The sequence below is a fragment of the Rhinolophus sinicus genome, linkage group LG06 (genome assembly GCF_036562045.2).
Source record: "Rhinolophus sinicus isolate RSC01 linkage group LG06, ASM3656204v1, whole genome shotgun sequence".
Lineage (NCBI taxonomy): Eukaryota > Metazoa > Chordata > Mammalia > Chiroptera > Rhinolophidae > Rhinolophus > Rhinolophus sinicus.
Genome location: NC_133756.1, coordinates 111439439 through 111454246, shown reverse-complemented (window position 1 = coordinate 111454246; position 14808 = coordinate 111439439). Strand labels below are relative to the sequence as shown.

At 38.8% G+C, this 14808-nt stretch overlaps 1 protein-coding gene across 21 annotated transcripts in view; it reads right to left on the bottom strand.

Annotated features, from left to right (window-relative positions):
• The window catches only part of DLG2 (discs large MAGUK scaffold protein 2), a 1902684-nt gene that overhangs the window by 302103 nt on the left and 1585773 nt on the right, over positions 1 to 14808 (bottom strand). Inside the window, exon 1 of one of the 21 annotated variants that reach the window (XM_074335678.1) lies at positions 12621 to 12741. The exons of 19 other annotated variants lie outside the window; for them this stretch is intronic. The gene's annotated coding sequence lies outside the window, so the exon portion shown is untranslated. Of the gene's footprint in view, positions 1 to 12607; positions 12742 to 14808 lie in introns of those variants that run through there. One more of the 21 variants, XM_074335679.1, reaches the window with a different exon arrangement.

The window sequence follows — 14808 nt, the reverse complement described above, 5'->3', positions numbered from 1 at the left end:
AGGAGGGGCCTTTACCAAGGTATGAAGTGGTATGAGAAGGTTTTCTGCAGGAAGTGACATCAGAAACAAGATCTGAATGACCTATCCAGGAAGAGCTGTGGAGTGAGGGATGGGCAGAGGGGAAGGGACATACAGAGAGAGAAGTCAGATGTGTCAGAATCCCTGTGGACATGAGAGGGGGGGTCTCGCACATTTGAAAAATAGAAAGTAGTTGTTACTGAAGGACAGAAAGGGGAGAAAAGAGACTGGGACAGAGGTGAGAGATGAGGTAGGAGAAATGAAGGTGACGATGAGGATGATGGTGATAGTGATGACAGTGGTGACAGATGACATGTATGTACTTACTCTGTGGCAAGCACTGTTCTAAGCATTTCTGTATACCAAGTCCCTTAACCCTCATAACAGTTCTATGAAGCCAGGACACCTGACAATGCCAGTTTTATAGAGGAAGACACTCGGGCATAGACAGATTAAATATTAAGTTGGTGCAAAAGTAATTGTGGTTTTTGCAATTATTTTTAACCTTTTAAACTGCAATTACTTGTGCACCAACCTAATAACTTGCCCAAGGTTTCACTGTTCATATATGGCAAAGCCAGGAATTAAACGCAGGTAAACTGCTTTAAGAGTCTGCATTCTTAACCATGACACACTCCTGCCTCTCAAGGATTGGGTGGTACAGGCATGTTAAGCCACTTTAGTGAATTTTGAGTTTATTGTGACTGCAGTGGGGAACCGTTCCTCAGCTTAGAATTGAGAGAGATTATTTTACCATCACTCCTGTAAAACAGAAGTGCTTACAGCTAGAGAAAATACAGGGAATATGCAAGAAGCATGTGCTATCGCCAACCCAACTAAGAACCTCCCAAGTTGAATCGATCCTTTCGGTGATGCTTCTCAGAAGGCAGCAACACTGCTTGTGGCTGGTGAAGTTTCCCATCCCTCTACATGACATTGGCGTGCTATGGAAACAGTGTCATGGCAAGAAGACTGGGTTTAGATTTGGAAAGGCCAAGATTCAAATCTGGCCTCATCACTTACCAACTCTATGACCTTGGGTACTTGGATGAGTTACTTAACTTCTTTGACCTTCAGTTTCCTCATACACAACATGAGATAGTAACCCTTATGTTGCTGGGTTGTTGTCTGGATAATTAATGCAAATAAAGTACTTCGCATAACATCTGGCACATTGAGTAGGTACTCAATCAACGGTTGCTATTTGTATTATAGCATATCCATTATCTATGAAATCCAGATTTTAAAGTCTGGACTTTTATTAGTAATAGCAAAATCAGAGAATAGATTTGATATAAGATTGTCTTGGAATAGCTAAGAGTAGCTAAGAACTACAAATTTAAGTGAATTATTAATTGTGAAAAAGGACAAAGGGGCAACCCAGGGGAAAAGGCTAGATAATTGGAACCAGATTTCAATTAAAATTAGTCAGGTACAGAACACGAGGGACTGTTTCAAGCAAGTTATTTCGCAGTTGGGGGTCTGGTTGCTATGTGGCACCGGGGCCGCAGTGAAGAAACTGGGGCAGAATCCAAACTGTTTCTACTTTCTTCAGACTAGAGGTGGTAAGATGAGCAGATGTATTAACAGTGAAGTAAATGTAGAAGGCTCCATCTTTTCTCAAGAGGAAAAAAAATATCTATTTTCATTTTCCTGAAGGGATACAACGTAGTGAGTTGGAAATTTCGGTTCAGTTGCTAACTCTGCCACTAACTGACTCAGGCCCGTTGATAAGCTGCTATGGAAAATGGAAGGTGATAGGTCCAACTGTCTCTAGGGTCCCCTGTGACTCAAAATTCAATGACTTCCATGGTTTAAAAATAACATCTCCAAAGTGTTTTACAGTTAGAAAACTGTTTTCCCACCTCACATTTCTTACTGAACAAGGTGAGGCATAAACAAATAAATATAATAAAAGTATTCACATGTATTAACTGATCCTTATCACATACTTGTGAGGGAAGCAAGGGAACTATAAAAATCCTATTTAATCTTGAATTGTGAGCAGGCTGGGCTGGTTGGCATAGAGCACGGAAACATGGTGCCAGCAAAAGTGGACCTTGAATGTTAAGCTAAGAAGCTTTGTCAATATATGGAGCATAGAAAAATAGTTAATGTTAATAATCATTTAAATAAAATAAAAGCCGGGGAGGGTTTTTTTAGGAGCATTGAACATAACTTGATTTGTGTTAGGGTTGGGGGGGAGGGGATAATGATGGCATCAGTGAAAAGTTGGGGTTAAAGAACTAAATGATCAAAGATAGGATAATCAGATGGGAGACTACTGCAATATTACAAATGATAGATGATTAAGACCTGAATTAGAAAAACGAGAATGGAATTGAGGGTGGGAAATGGGGCATAGACTTGCGAGAGGACACAGAGGAACGCTCTATATAGCTGTTCACCTCAAATACTTCTGGGAACCAAACAGAGTTTAAACAATATCATAATGTTGAATGGGTTGGAAATGGGAGACGAGAAGGTGATTAGAGGGGAGAGGATACTGTGAATCAAGATGGGAACACAGGGTGAAAAGTGGGTTTAGACAAGAGGATAATTCATTTGTTTAAGATACGCTGAGTTTGCTGTGTCTATTGGACATCTACAGTTTTGCAGGCAGCTGCAAATGATCTATATGGAGCTTAGAAAAATAGTTAATGTTAATTATCATTTCAGTGTTGGTGTTTCTAAGTTGAGTACCCTGACCTGGCTAGACCCAGATGTAGAAAAGGCTTGCTGCACAAAACTGGGATAATAAGAATAACCACTTTGCAGAGTTTGTAAGGTTAGATTATTTGATGCATATAAAACACAACAGTGCCTGGTATATAACAGGACACATACTTATTAGCTATTATTTACCTCTCCCCTGACACACCCAAAGTAAGAAGATGACCTGAGCTAGTACTCAGCAGACCCAGGAGACGTGCTAGAGTTCTGGACATTGAAAGAGGAAGTGTGGTACTCTGGAAAGCGCTGTCCTTGGAGTTAGGAGTCTTGAGTTTCAGTCCCATCCTGCTGTTGGCTTATTTCACTTTGGGAAGTTCCTTTACCTCTCTGGGCCTCAGTTTCTTCATCTAGAAAGAGAGCCTCATGCTTAATCTCTGAGGTCCCTTCCTGTGCTGAATAAACAAGTATATTCTATGCACGATATGTATTTAATTGACAACTTGAGAAAAACAAATGGTTCATTCAGCCTTAAACTTTTCAAATACCCTCTAGCGCATCTCAGAGTGAATGAACTATAAATTGTATTCGAAGTGGAAATTTCTAATTAAGTTCCCTTCTCCTCCTGGAGGCTGTTACACTTGGTGGAGAGTGATAACATTTCTGACAGTAGCTGTGTGAGAGCTCAAGACCAGAATCCTCCTGGAGCAGAGGCAAAATGAAAACCTGATATTGGATATTTACATGCCTCAGTAGTTAAAATTAACATACCTTTTATATTTGGCTTGATGATGCAAAAATTGGCATATATTAAAACAACAACAACAACAAACTATAAAAATGTTTTGGTTTGCCAGAGCATTTCATTTTGGAGTCTTTAATTGAAAATGGTAAGATATAATTTGGCCATCCAAACTCACGTACTATAGGCCAAAACACAGTAAATTACTTTTAGGATTCATGTATTTGGAGTAATAAGGTAACTATAAGAACATATAAATAAAAATAGTTGAAACCTTACAATATATTATACAAATATAAGATGAAACTAGTTATCTCCAGCTGTGATTTGTCTCTTAACTCTAGACTTGTAAATCTATTGGCTTACTTGACATCTCCAGTTGGATGTCTAAGAGTTTTCAAACTCATCATGCTCAAAATCAAACTCCTAATTTTCTTCCAAACCTGTTTCTGGGGGAATTTTTCCACTTTCAGCAAACAGTGATACCGACATCCACCGTTCAAACCAGAACCTATGTGCTAACCTTCTCTTTCCCTCCCACCTTCCCATGTAATCCATCAACATATCTGTTTACTCTAGCTCCCAGCCATATTTCAATTTCATCCACTTTTCTCCAATACCACCCCTGTCCCAGTCAGCCAAGCCACCATTCCTCCCAGGGACACTGCAGTAGCTTCTTTATTGGGCTCTCTGCTCTCACTATGGTTCCCCCACACTCCTCGATCCATTTTTGACCCGACAGCCAGAATGATCTTTTCAAAATGTGTATCAGATCATGCCTCTCTCCTGCTTAATTTTTTCCATTGGCTTCTTACTGTACTTTGAATAAAATCCAAACTCGCCTTGACCTCAACCCATACTGCTGATTCCATCTATTCCACTCTCTGCCTCCCTCAACTGTTCTACAGCTACAAGGGCCTTCATTCGACTTCACCTTAACCTAAGGCGCCGTTAGCAGCTTTCTGACTGTGGTACTCTTCCCTAACTCTTCTCACATTTGATCCTTTATTTTTATAAGTCTCAGATTAAAAGCCAATTCCTCAGAGAGCATTTTGCTGACTACCTCATTTAAAGTAGACTTCCAGCCTATCTTTAATGTCTTGTTTTAATTTCTTATAGAACTTAGGCAGGCCTACTAGATATTTTGCTTATTAGCTCACCTACCCCAAGAAAAACTTCCTCTGAGTAGAGACGTGGTCGCTTTTACTTCCATGCCTCTAATACCTGAAACATTACATAGATATTTAATAATATTTCTTGAATTAATAAATGATTGTAACTGTTAGATAGCAAATTTTGTTTAAATAATTAAAATGTATTTGAAAACCTTTTATTGAACATTTATTATGAGCCAGTACTGATCAGAGGCCTTTTTGGAAGGACTCTGTCATGTAGGAGAGAATGGCTGAGTAAACTGAACTCAATGGAGCAGAATCTTTGAGGGCTCAAGAAGCTTTATTTTCAAAAAGCTAATGACAGATGATGAATCAGATATGGGCAGCTCTTATGGATTTGTAGCTCTTTGTTCTCCTATGCACTCTTGCTGTCCCTTCATTCATGCTGTATTTGATTTTGGTCTCAGGTTGTACCGTGACTTTGCTGGTTTATAAACTATCCCTTTGGGGCTCTGTTACCCATTAGGTCTTGGCAGAATGGCTTGGGACCTGCCTTTAAGACATACTGTGAAAGGGAATATATGAACATAAAAACGGTGATCCATACAACCCATGAAAGACCCATTCTCTTCATTCCAGGGCTCTGTCCATCACACTGTGCTTTGTGCCCAGGTCTCTGTTGATACAAATGTCTCTCAGATATGTGTAAGGCTGTAGGTATCATGGTGGAGGTATCCTTGAAGCTCATTCTATGTCTCAGTGCCCTTGAAAACACTGTTGTTATGGATTCACTCTCCTCTCCACCACCCAAGTTCCCAAATTGCTCAAATAAGGGGTCAAACTCGGGGGCATGAAGCTAAAATCCTGCTCTCAAAGATCTGCCTCTCACTTCACCATTTAAGCCCTTTATTCTGGATGGGATATGAGTATGTTTCCAGGCTGATAGATTCCTTAGTTTAGGGTCAAATTTGAAGCTGAGGCCTTCCCTTGATGGACGGTGGTAATGAAAGCAACCTTCTGAGTTTGCTCAGCATGTTCTTCCTTTTGAAATCAGTGGGCTGACTGCAAATGTTCAATTATTTTTAAAAAAACTTTTCTGTGGTTTCTGAGAGTAAACAGTCACTAAATTTAATCAACTGTTAAAAACACCATCAACAGGGAACTGATTAAATAAATCCTGAAATAGTTATACAATGGAATACTACACAGCCATTAAAAGCAATGGCCTGTGTGTTTAATATTCTGATAATGAAAAATATCCATGATATAGTGCTAAATTAAAGAAAAACAAGTTGTAAAACTGTATGTATATGTATCCCTGCTTGTTAAAACAGAAAGGATATATGATCTGATAGAGAATGCCTGAAAGGTTACACACTGAATGCTAAATGCTAATGGTGGATTCAAAGGCTATGGTATTGAGGCCATGGTTGGGGAGAAATACTAAAAAGGAAAGAAGGGATTATATTTTATTTTATAGCCTTTAGTGGTATCTGAATAATTTTTTACTGAACACATATTGCCAAAACAATTTTAAAAATTATATAAAAAAATGTTTGAACTATTGAGTTTGAGGTTTGTATTGACAGTAAAAACAAAAAGGGCTGCTAAAGCAAGTTAAAAATGCAGTAATGTTTATAGGAAAACTGAGTAAATTTGAATAATCAAAATTTCAACCATTACATAAAGCCATTCAATAGATATTTACTGAGTGATTTCTTTCTGGCAGTCTTTGTATTAAGCAATGACTCTGCCCTCAGTGACTTAAAATCTCGCAAAAGTTCTCAACTGGAAATGTGGGGTATGGAAATGTGGGGAAGGGGAAGGTGCTTTTTGTTCTTAAAATGTCAGGTTTTGGGGTCAGCATTGGCATTAATTGTGAAAGGCCTGGGTATGTTATATGTCCTACAAATTGTGACAAAGTCATACACAGTGAAAAACTGGTCTGTCAAAAAGGCAATAGCACATTATGCTAAGCGAAATAAGTCAGATGGAGAAAGACAAATACTATATGGTCTCACTTATATGTGGAATCTAAAGAATAGAATAAATGGACAAACTAATCAGAAACTGTCTCAGAGATATACAGGAAAAACTGAGGGTTGCTAGATGGGAGGGGGTTGGGATGAGGGAGAAAGTGAGGGAATTAGAAAGCACAATTGGTAATCACAAGATTGCCACGGGGATACAAAAGACAGTTTGGGGAATATAATCAATAGTGTTGTAAAGATTTTGTAGGTATTTGATGGACACTTGTCTTATTAGGGAGACCACCTCAGGGATGATGTAGATGCCTGATCACTGCAGTGCATACCTGAAGCTGAAGCTGAATAATAATGAATGTCAGTTATAATTTTACACACACACACACACACACATATATATTATATATATAATATATATTATATATGTTTTATATATATATATGTTTCATATATATCCTATGCTGTACTCCACATCCTGTGACTATATATATGTAACATATATATAATATATATACATATATTATATAATATATATACATATATATATACACACACACACACACACACATATATAGTCACAAGATGTGGAGTACAGCATAGGAATAGAGTCAGTAAAATTGTGACAGCTATGTATTATGTCAGAGGGGTAGTAGATTGGGGGACGGGGTTATCACTTTGTGAAGAGTATAAATGTCTAACTATTACACTGTTTTGTTCACCTGAAACTAATAATAAAAAATAAATTTAAAAAAATGCAATAGCAATTGCAATAATAAATATTGAATCAACATTGTTTTTCACATAAATGTGCTAATTTTAAATGAGCCTTAATGAGCTTATAGTATAGGTGAAAGAGGTTCTTGGTTCTTTTTTCCCCCCTGCACAGTTGACCTTGTTCATAAGCATTAAAATCAATTTTAAAGAACGGAAAAAAGTGTTGCTAGAGATACACCTGTCAAATGGTCTATTCCTAAAGCATCTGAAAGACTTGAGTAGGAATAAGGTGCTAATAAGGTCAAAATTCATTAATGTACAACTCAAACTCTGGCTACAGCATGCAGGACTCACCTGATGTTTATTACATCATAGCTCCTCAGGATAATGACATCCTTTTGTCTTGGGCTTATGTGTATCTTGACATCTGACTATTGCCCACAATTATATTTTAGCATTTCTCTTACTTATTCCTCACCTAAAAATAAGGTCACCATTTCACGGCCTAAAAGCTCCCAGGGAACAAGTTTTTGGAGTTCAGGAAAACTATGTCAAGGACTCTTAAATCCTCTCTTTCAATTACTTCATCCGTCAAATCAAGGGGAGGAGATCTGAATAGACACGGATGCTGACAATCAAATTGTATTTATCACTGTTGTTGAGAAAAGATACTTATTAATCTATTTTCCCTTCAAAATACATTTTGCTTTTGTTCTTTCTTATTGAATTTACTACTTTAGCTTTAAGCCTTAATCTAGACTATTGCAACAGACCCCTCACTTCTTATTTTGAAAAATTTCAAACTACAGAATAATTGAAAGGACAGTAATTGAAAATCCATACCATTTTAATCAAGATTCAACAGTTGCTAATATTTTGGCACATTTATTCTCCCTCCCTCCTCTGTCTCTCTTTCTCTGCCTCTATCTATCTATCTATCTATCTATCTATCTATCTATCTATCTATCTATCTATCTATCTATCTATCTACCTACCTACCTACCTACCTATCATCTCAGAAGAGACACACACATAAACACACATATTTTTTTCTGAACCATTCGAAATATGTGGCAGACATCATGCCATTTCCAACCTAACATACCAGTAAAGAATCTCCTCTGTAAAGATATTTCCTATATATCTACACTGCCATTATTACACCAAAGAAAGCTAACAATAATTCTATATTATCCAATATACCTATTCAGATTTCCTTAATTGTCCTCAGAATATCTTTTATATTTTTTCTCTTCAATCCAAAATCGAATCAAGGTTTACTTGTATTTTGTTGTTATTATGTCTTTAGTCATTATTAATCTAAACTACTACCTTTTTTCCTCTTTAATGATATTGACATTTTTTTCTTTTTCTTTTTTTTAAGAGTTCAGGCCAGATGCTTACAGACTGTTCCACATTCTGGATTTGCCTAATTGTTTCTTCCTGATCAGAATCAGGTCAAACATTTTTAGCAAAATCTAAGGAATAACATTATGTACTCTTACTGTATCACGTTTAGGAGGATCAGAACGTGAGGCTGTCTCACTGTTGGTGATACTAAGTGTGTTCCCTTGGTTAAGGACCACCAGATCGCTCCAATTCTAAAGACACCTTTAGAATGGCACTTTGTAAATAATAATCTGTGGGATGATTTTTTGAGACCATGTGAATATTTTTTTCCCCCAATAAACTTTCATCTCAGTTTTTTTAAGCAGTTAATGAGTATGTTTGCCTGAATTTTACTGAGGGTTGAAAAATGGTCATTTCCTAATTCTCGATTTCTTCCAGAATTATTAGCTCGTATTCTTCTGTGCAGAAGAACTTTCCCTTTATTATCATATTCTCACTCTCTCTCTCTCTCTCTCTCACCCTCCCTCCCTCCCATTTTCCCTCCCTCCCTCCCTCCCTCTCTCCCTCCCTCCCTCCCTCCTTCTTTCTTTCCCTCCCCTTCCCATTATAGACTCATGATTTTGTTTTTTGATTTATCAAGACACTGTGCAGTAGACTTCTAATTGATCTGCAAGCCTTCCTTTAAATTCTGTCTCTACCTCCCTCCCTTACTCCTTCTTTTATTTCTGCCTCTGTCACATTGACAGCCATCTTGCATATCACGGCCAATCGCCTTTTTTTCTAAATACTGCTTTTCAAATTCACACACTATGCAGATGCTTATATTCTCCTATGTTCCTCACAGTGTATGGGTTACATGCAAATTCCTTGTCCTCACCTTTAAGGCCTTCTAAAACTTGGCTTTTACTACAGTCTTCTCTAGTTTCTTAAGAACACAGACTTTTCTAATATGAGGGAATACTAGAGTTGATCTTGTCCAATCCTCCCATTTCATAGGTAAGAAGACTGAGGCCCAGGGAAGGGGAGTCACTTGCCAGGTCATGGAATATATTTGTCTCAGAATCCAGATGGAAGTGCCTGTGTTCGGTCTCCTATATTACACATCTCCTCTCCCTAAGCCAATCCTCTGTTGCAGCCAGAAGTTTCATGCACATCCCTATTCCAGTGTAATTCCTCATTGATCTCTTCTTCCCCCTGTCCCGCTTCCTGTTTCCTAGGATTCTCTGAAATCTTGATCTTCCTTCATGTCCAGGTCAAGTTCTACTTTTCCAGATTACCTGTTGACGATCTGTGCCACTCACTTGGTCATCAGTCTCACAACCTGGCAGCATTATATAAATTTTCATCCTCCTTCAGTGCTTTATTATTATTTTTTGAGGTATAGAAGTAATTCAAGCTCATTTTAACTAATTAAAACAATAGAGAAGAACAAATTGAATATCTCCTTCTTTCTACTCTAACCCTCCAGTAACCACTGATAATAAATTGAATATATGATGTCTACATATGTTTTCCACACATATACAATTAATATCCTTACCTATACTCCTGATGTCTAGAATATTACCTGGTACATGTAAGTGAGTGAAGCAAAAGCACATATGTTTACCTCCACATATAGTTATTCTTTTTTAAAAAATGTATCATATGACACACTGTTGTATAATTTGCTTTCTTTTTCTATTAAATTACCTTTTTAGGAATTCATGTCACCAATTAGACTGTAAGTCTCATGAGGGCAGTACCAACCATTGTGTTAGTCTTCTTGTATTCTTAGGATGTGACACAATTGCTCCTTCTCATAAATTATTACTGAGGATGATTGTAATTGCATGTGCTTGATATATCTCTTCTGCTATCCTGATGAAGGATTGAGATTCACAAAGACTTCTACTCCTCTAAAAAAGCATTAACCAGCTCACCAAGGATGTGGTGGCTAATTCCTATGGCTAATGATGAAAAGACGACAAACTAGAAAACAAAGTGATGAGAGGAGAACTAATGGAGAAGCTATGCCAGACCTTGAAAAGGAAGGCATCAGCTTTCCTTAGCGGGTGAGGTTTCCTATGCTGAAGCCGCCATCTTGAATGTGGTCTCTTTTGGGAAGTGCTACGTGGACCACACAACATAGAGCCTTTACTCTTGGAGTCAATACTTTTACAAAAAGCTTCTTTCAGGACAATAGCACAGGCAGCCAAGACAGTTTTCTTACCTATGAGATGGGAGGATTGGACAAGATCAACTCTAGTATTCCCTATTACCCAGAAGAACCAACAAAATCAGTTCAAAACTCTTCAGAAAAGACAAAATTCATAAAATTGAAAGAGGAAGAAAAGCCATATTCTGGAATCACCTTTCCTTCATCGCTTCCTCTGCTCTCTCAACCACATAGCAGAACTTCATAAAAGCAGCCAAGACTGTGCACAGTCTTTTACCACCAGTCTCAAGTGAATATTGTAAGCATCAAAAAATTTTCCATTTACATAGTCAGGGAGGTATTTTCAGTCATTTAAATCTTTTCTAATTACAACCAATTCCCTCCTTCCAGCCCTCCTAATTTAGCGCAGAGCACGCCACTCCCTACAGAAAACAACTCCCCAGCGAAGTCTGAGTTTCCATGGTTAGGTGCCGGAGCTCTGGATGTGAACAGAACCAAAAAGCCATACTCCTTGATTTACAGAAAGAAAACACTGAGAAATCAGGCCCCACTGCCTTGGTTCACTTCCTAGCACAAAGCACACGCTCAGTAAATAATGGGAAGGAGGAAAAAAGAGAATCAGGAAAATAGGAACAAATAGAGAGAGGGAATAAAGAGGGAAGAGATCCAGTGAAATTGGCTTTCCTCAATCTGTCTGTGACCAGAAGTTTAAACGTGGAAGGAAAGAGGTCACTAATAAACATAATACTGGCCACCAAATGCTAAGCAAAAAGGTATTGTGCTGGGGTTGTTATAGGTAATCATCTCAAGAACTTAGCTGAGCTCAACTTTTCAAACAAGGAACCTGAGGCGCAGAGAAGTTGAAAGCTTCCACCACAGCAGAGCTGAGATGAGAGCTCTGTCTGTGTGATGATGCACGGACTGTGTTTGTGTTCTTTCTCCTGCACTTACACTACCCTTTTCTCCTCCAACCCTGGCTGCCTGCAGCCTCAGGCCTGCAGGTGATGCTCTGACAACCACCTATGCCAGGGAGTTGCTGAATCGATGTCCCCCTCCCTTCCCCCACCTCCAAACACAGATCCCCTTCACCACCACATCACAAAGGGATGCCTTCTAACAGCAGCTCTGGCTCCGGCTATTGCCTGTCACCAGTGCCTTTCCATCTCTGTTAACAGTCTCCCACAGGCATGTTGTCCAGCCCTGCTCCCTAAGGGCTGCTCCCTTCAACCCCAATCAGTCAGTAAGGGGGCCAGCTCCGCTCTCAGCGACTCTGGCACATTGGACATTACAGAGAGCTCAACAGTGCTCTTTCCCCCCAGCATCTCAATCAATGTCAATGCCTTTTGTATATCATTGTGGCCAAGTTCAGTGCCTGCCCATTTAGCTCACTCCTTGAACTGTACTTCACTCTATACTTGGGGCCAGTTCCTTGAAAGGCTGGCTGCAGGCACTGACAGGCTGCAGGCTCTGCCACATCTTGTGAGACTGACCAGCATTAACTCAATAAGCACAGGGGTAGGGAAAGAGAAGCAGCATTGGAGGCTGTTTGAAACCGAGACCTGGGACTCTCAAATTCCACTCACTGCCCCAACAGTTGCCAACATCAGAATACAATACACATGATTAGCCCCTGCTGTTCTTGGCCCTGGGAGTTCTGTGGAACCCAGACATGTAATTTCAAATTCTTTAAAATCCCTTTCTCGATCTTTCCCCCTTACAATTTAGCTTCGCATGCAATTTTCTCTTTTGCCGAACACCTAGCCACCTGGAAAAGTTACCACACACACTGCCCTGCGTAGGTGAGGTCCCTAGATCTTGAGACGCTGTTTCCCTGCTCCCCACACTCCCTCCTCACCTCAGGGTCTCACCTCTGCGATGCTCTCCTGATCTCTGCATCAGCATCTGTGACTACATTCCCTCGCATCTCTCTTCCTTACCTTTCCTCTGCGGCTGTTATTCCCTCCTGCTGCTGATGTCTCTCTCTCTCTCTCCCTCTCCCGCCTTTCTCCTATCCCCTCCCTCTGAACGATCTGCTTCGACTTTCTCTGTCCATCCCTTTTTTTCCCTTCTCTGGTTGATTTCTCCTGCTCTGTTGGGAGGACAGCCTACCACTTACTGTGTTTACCACCTAGCGCAGAGTTTCCGGAATTGCATTGCCCATTTGAAGTCTAAACTGACTTGCAGTGGGAGCCCTATAATTATGCTAATAAAAAATAAATAGTGTTCTTGTTCCATTAATGCAGCTAAAACATTGGGTTAGCTGTCAAATACAGGCAAACCAGAGGAGCATGCACTTGAACTGAAATAAAATGATCTCTGCTTGCATTTTGAAATGCCATCTCAGGCTGCCTTATTTATATTTAATGTTCTGTGACTCTAAGTCAAAAACAAGCTTAAGTTAGGGTTTTTCCTATGTTGAGATTCTGGGGAAGCACCCTAGGATTTATAGGGCCCTGGAGCTGCTGTAGAACATTTTTTTTTTAAACCCACTTGTTTCTGTCTCATGTAGAGCCTTGCTGTAGATCAAGGAACTGATTGAATGTTCAACCTCCAACATTGACATTACAAGCTGAATGTTCTAACTCCGAATCGGCCTCCCCATCTGTTCCTTGTTCCTTAGCACCAGTCAGTCAATAGTAGCTTAACTCTGGGCTTTTGGGTATGTGCATAGCCCGAGGTTTACATCATTTCCATGCTAACCTCCATTTCTTGTTGGCCATCCTTTGCCAACAGCTCACTCCCTGTTAAAAGCATGAAAACATCACTGCGTTGATATGCTCATAATTTCAGTCTGGACTTCAGATATAAAGTACAGGGTTAAAGAAGCACGTAGGGGAAATGTCACACTGGAGACACGTGAAATGACTGAGTGAAAACCATGAATATTATGTCAGTAATAGATGATTATGCATGCATAACACCCATTTTCAGGGAATGGATCAGTTCTAAATATTGCTTCTCCTCAAAGTTAGGTGTAAAGAGAAAGTCAGGTAAACTAGGAAAATGGTGTGGCTTTTTCGATGAACAGGGGACAAAATAAATGTGCATAAAATGCATAAATCACTAAGACAAAGTATGTATAGTTGTACAATGTGTTTTGGAGGATAACATATGTAAAACTACCTGTTGTATGTATTAAAAGTCTCTTTTTTTCTTTTTTGCTGGCTTATGAGTGTCTGGCCATGTAAGATTCCTTTCAGGAGGTCAAATCCACCTGAGGATTAATAAACGGGTGGGTTCTCAAAGCAAAATACTTGTATTTGGCTCTCTGCCATCTAGAAATTTCTGGCTAATGTTGATCTTTATCAATTGATATGTGAAATAAAAAGAATTAACTTCAATTTTTTTTAAAGAAAGTAAATTGTTCTGTAATTATATGTGTGTATATGTATATTTACATACATACATACGTATCATATGTATCAAAATATAAATAAATTAGAATAATTCACTATTTTAGATTAGTGGTTTTATGTCCCAATAGGGGCAAAACCCAGGGACAGGTATATTTTAAAGAATATTCAGTGTATATAGCTCTAGCTTCTGTCACCAATTAGCTTTGGAATTTTGTGCTTTAGTTCCTTAATTTATTAAACAAACAAGCAAGTAAACAAACAAATATTGAGCAAGGACGTCTATGAGGTACCATTCAGAGTTATGATTCAATCATGTGTTTCAAAAATACATATATATTGTAAGATGTTTGATTCTGGAAAGAACTAAGTACCTCTCTCTGCCTCCTTCCATTGTAAAAGTCATTCATTTATTCACTCATTCAAACATTCATTCTAGACACATTTATTTGGGACTTCATATGTGTCAGATCTTATGCCATAGCCCAAAGATACCAAGATTATTTAGACACAACCTCTGTTTTTGAGGAGCTCTGGGTCTATAAGATGATTTTCTACTTTATAGGATTTCATCTTAAAGGCCTATTGCAGAATGTCAAAGTTTATATGCAAAGAACTCAACATATATTCATATTATTAAGTCCTGATGATAATCGGTATTTCATTTTGGCAAACTTTCTCCCTCTCTCCCTCCCCTCCTCTT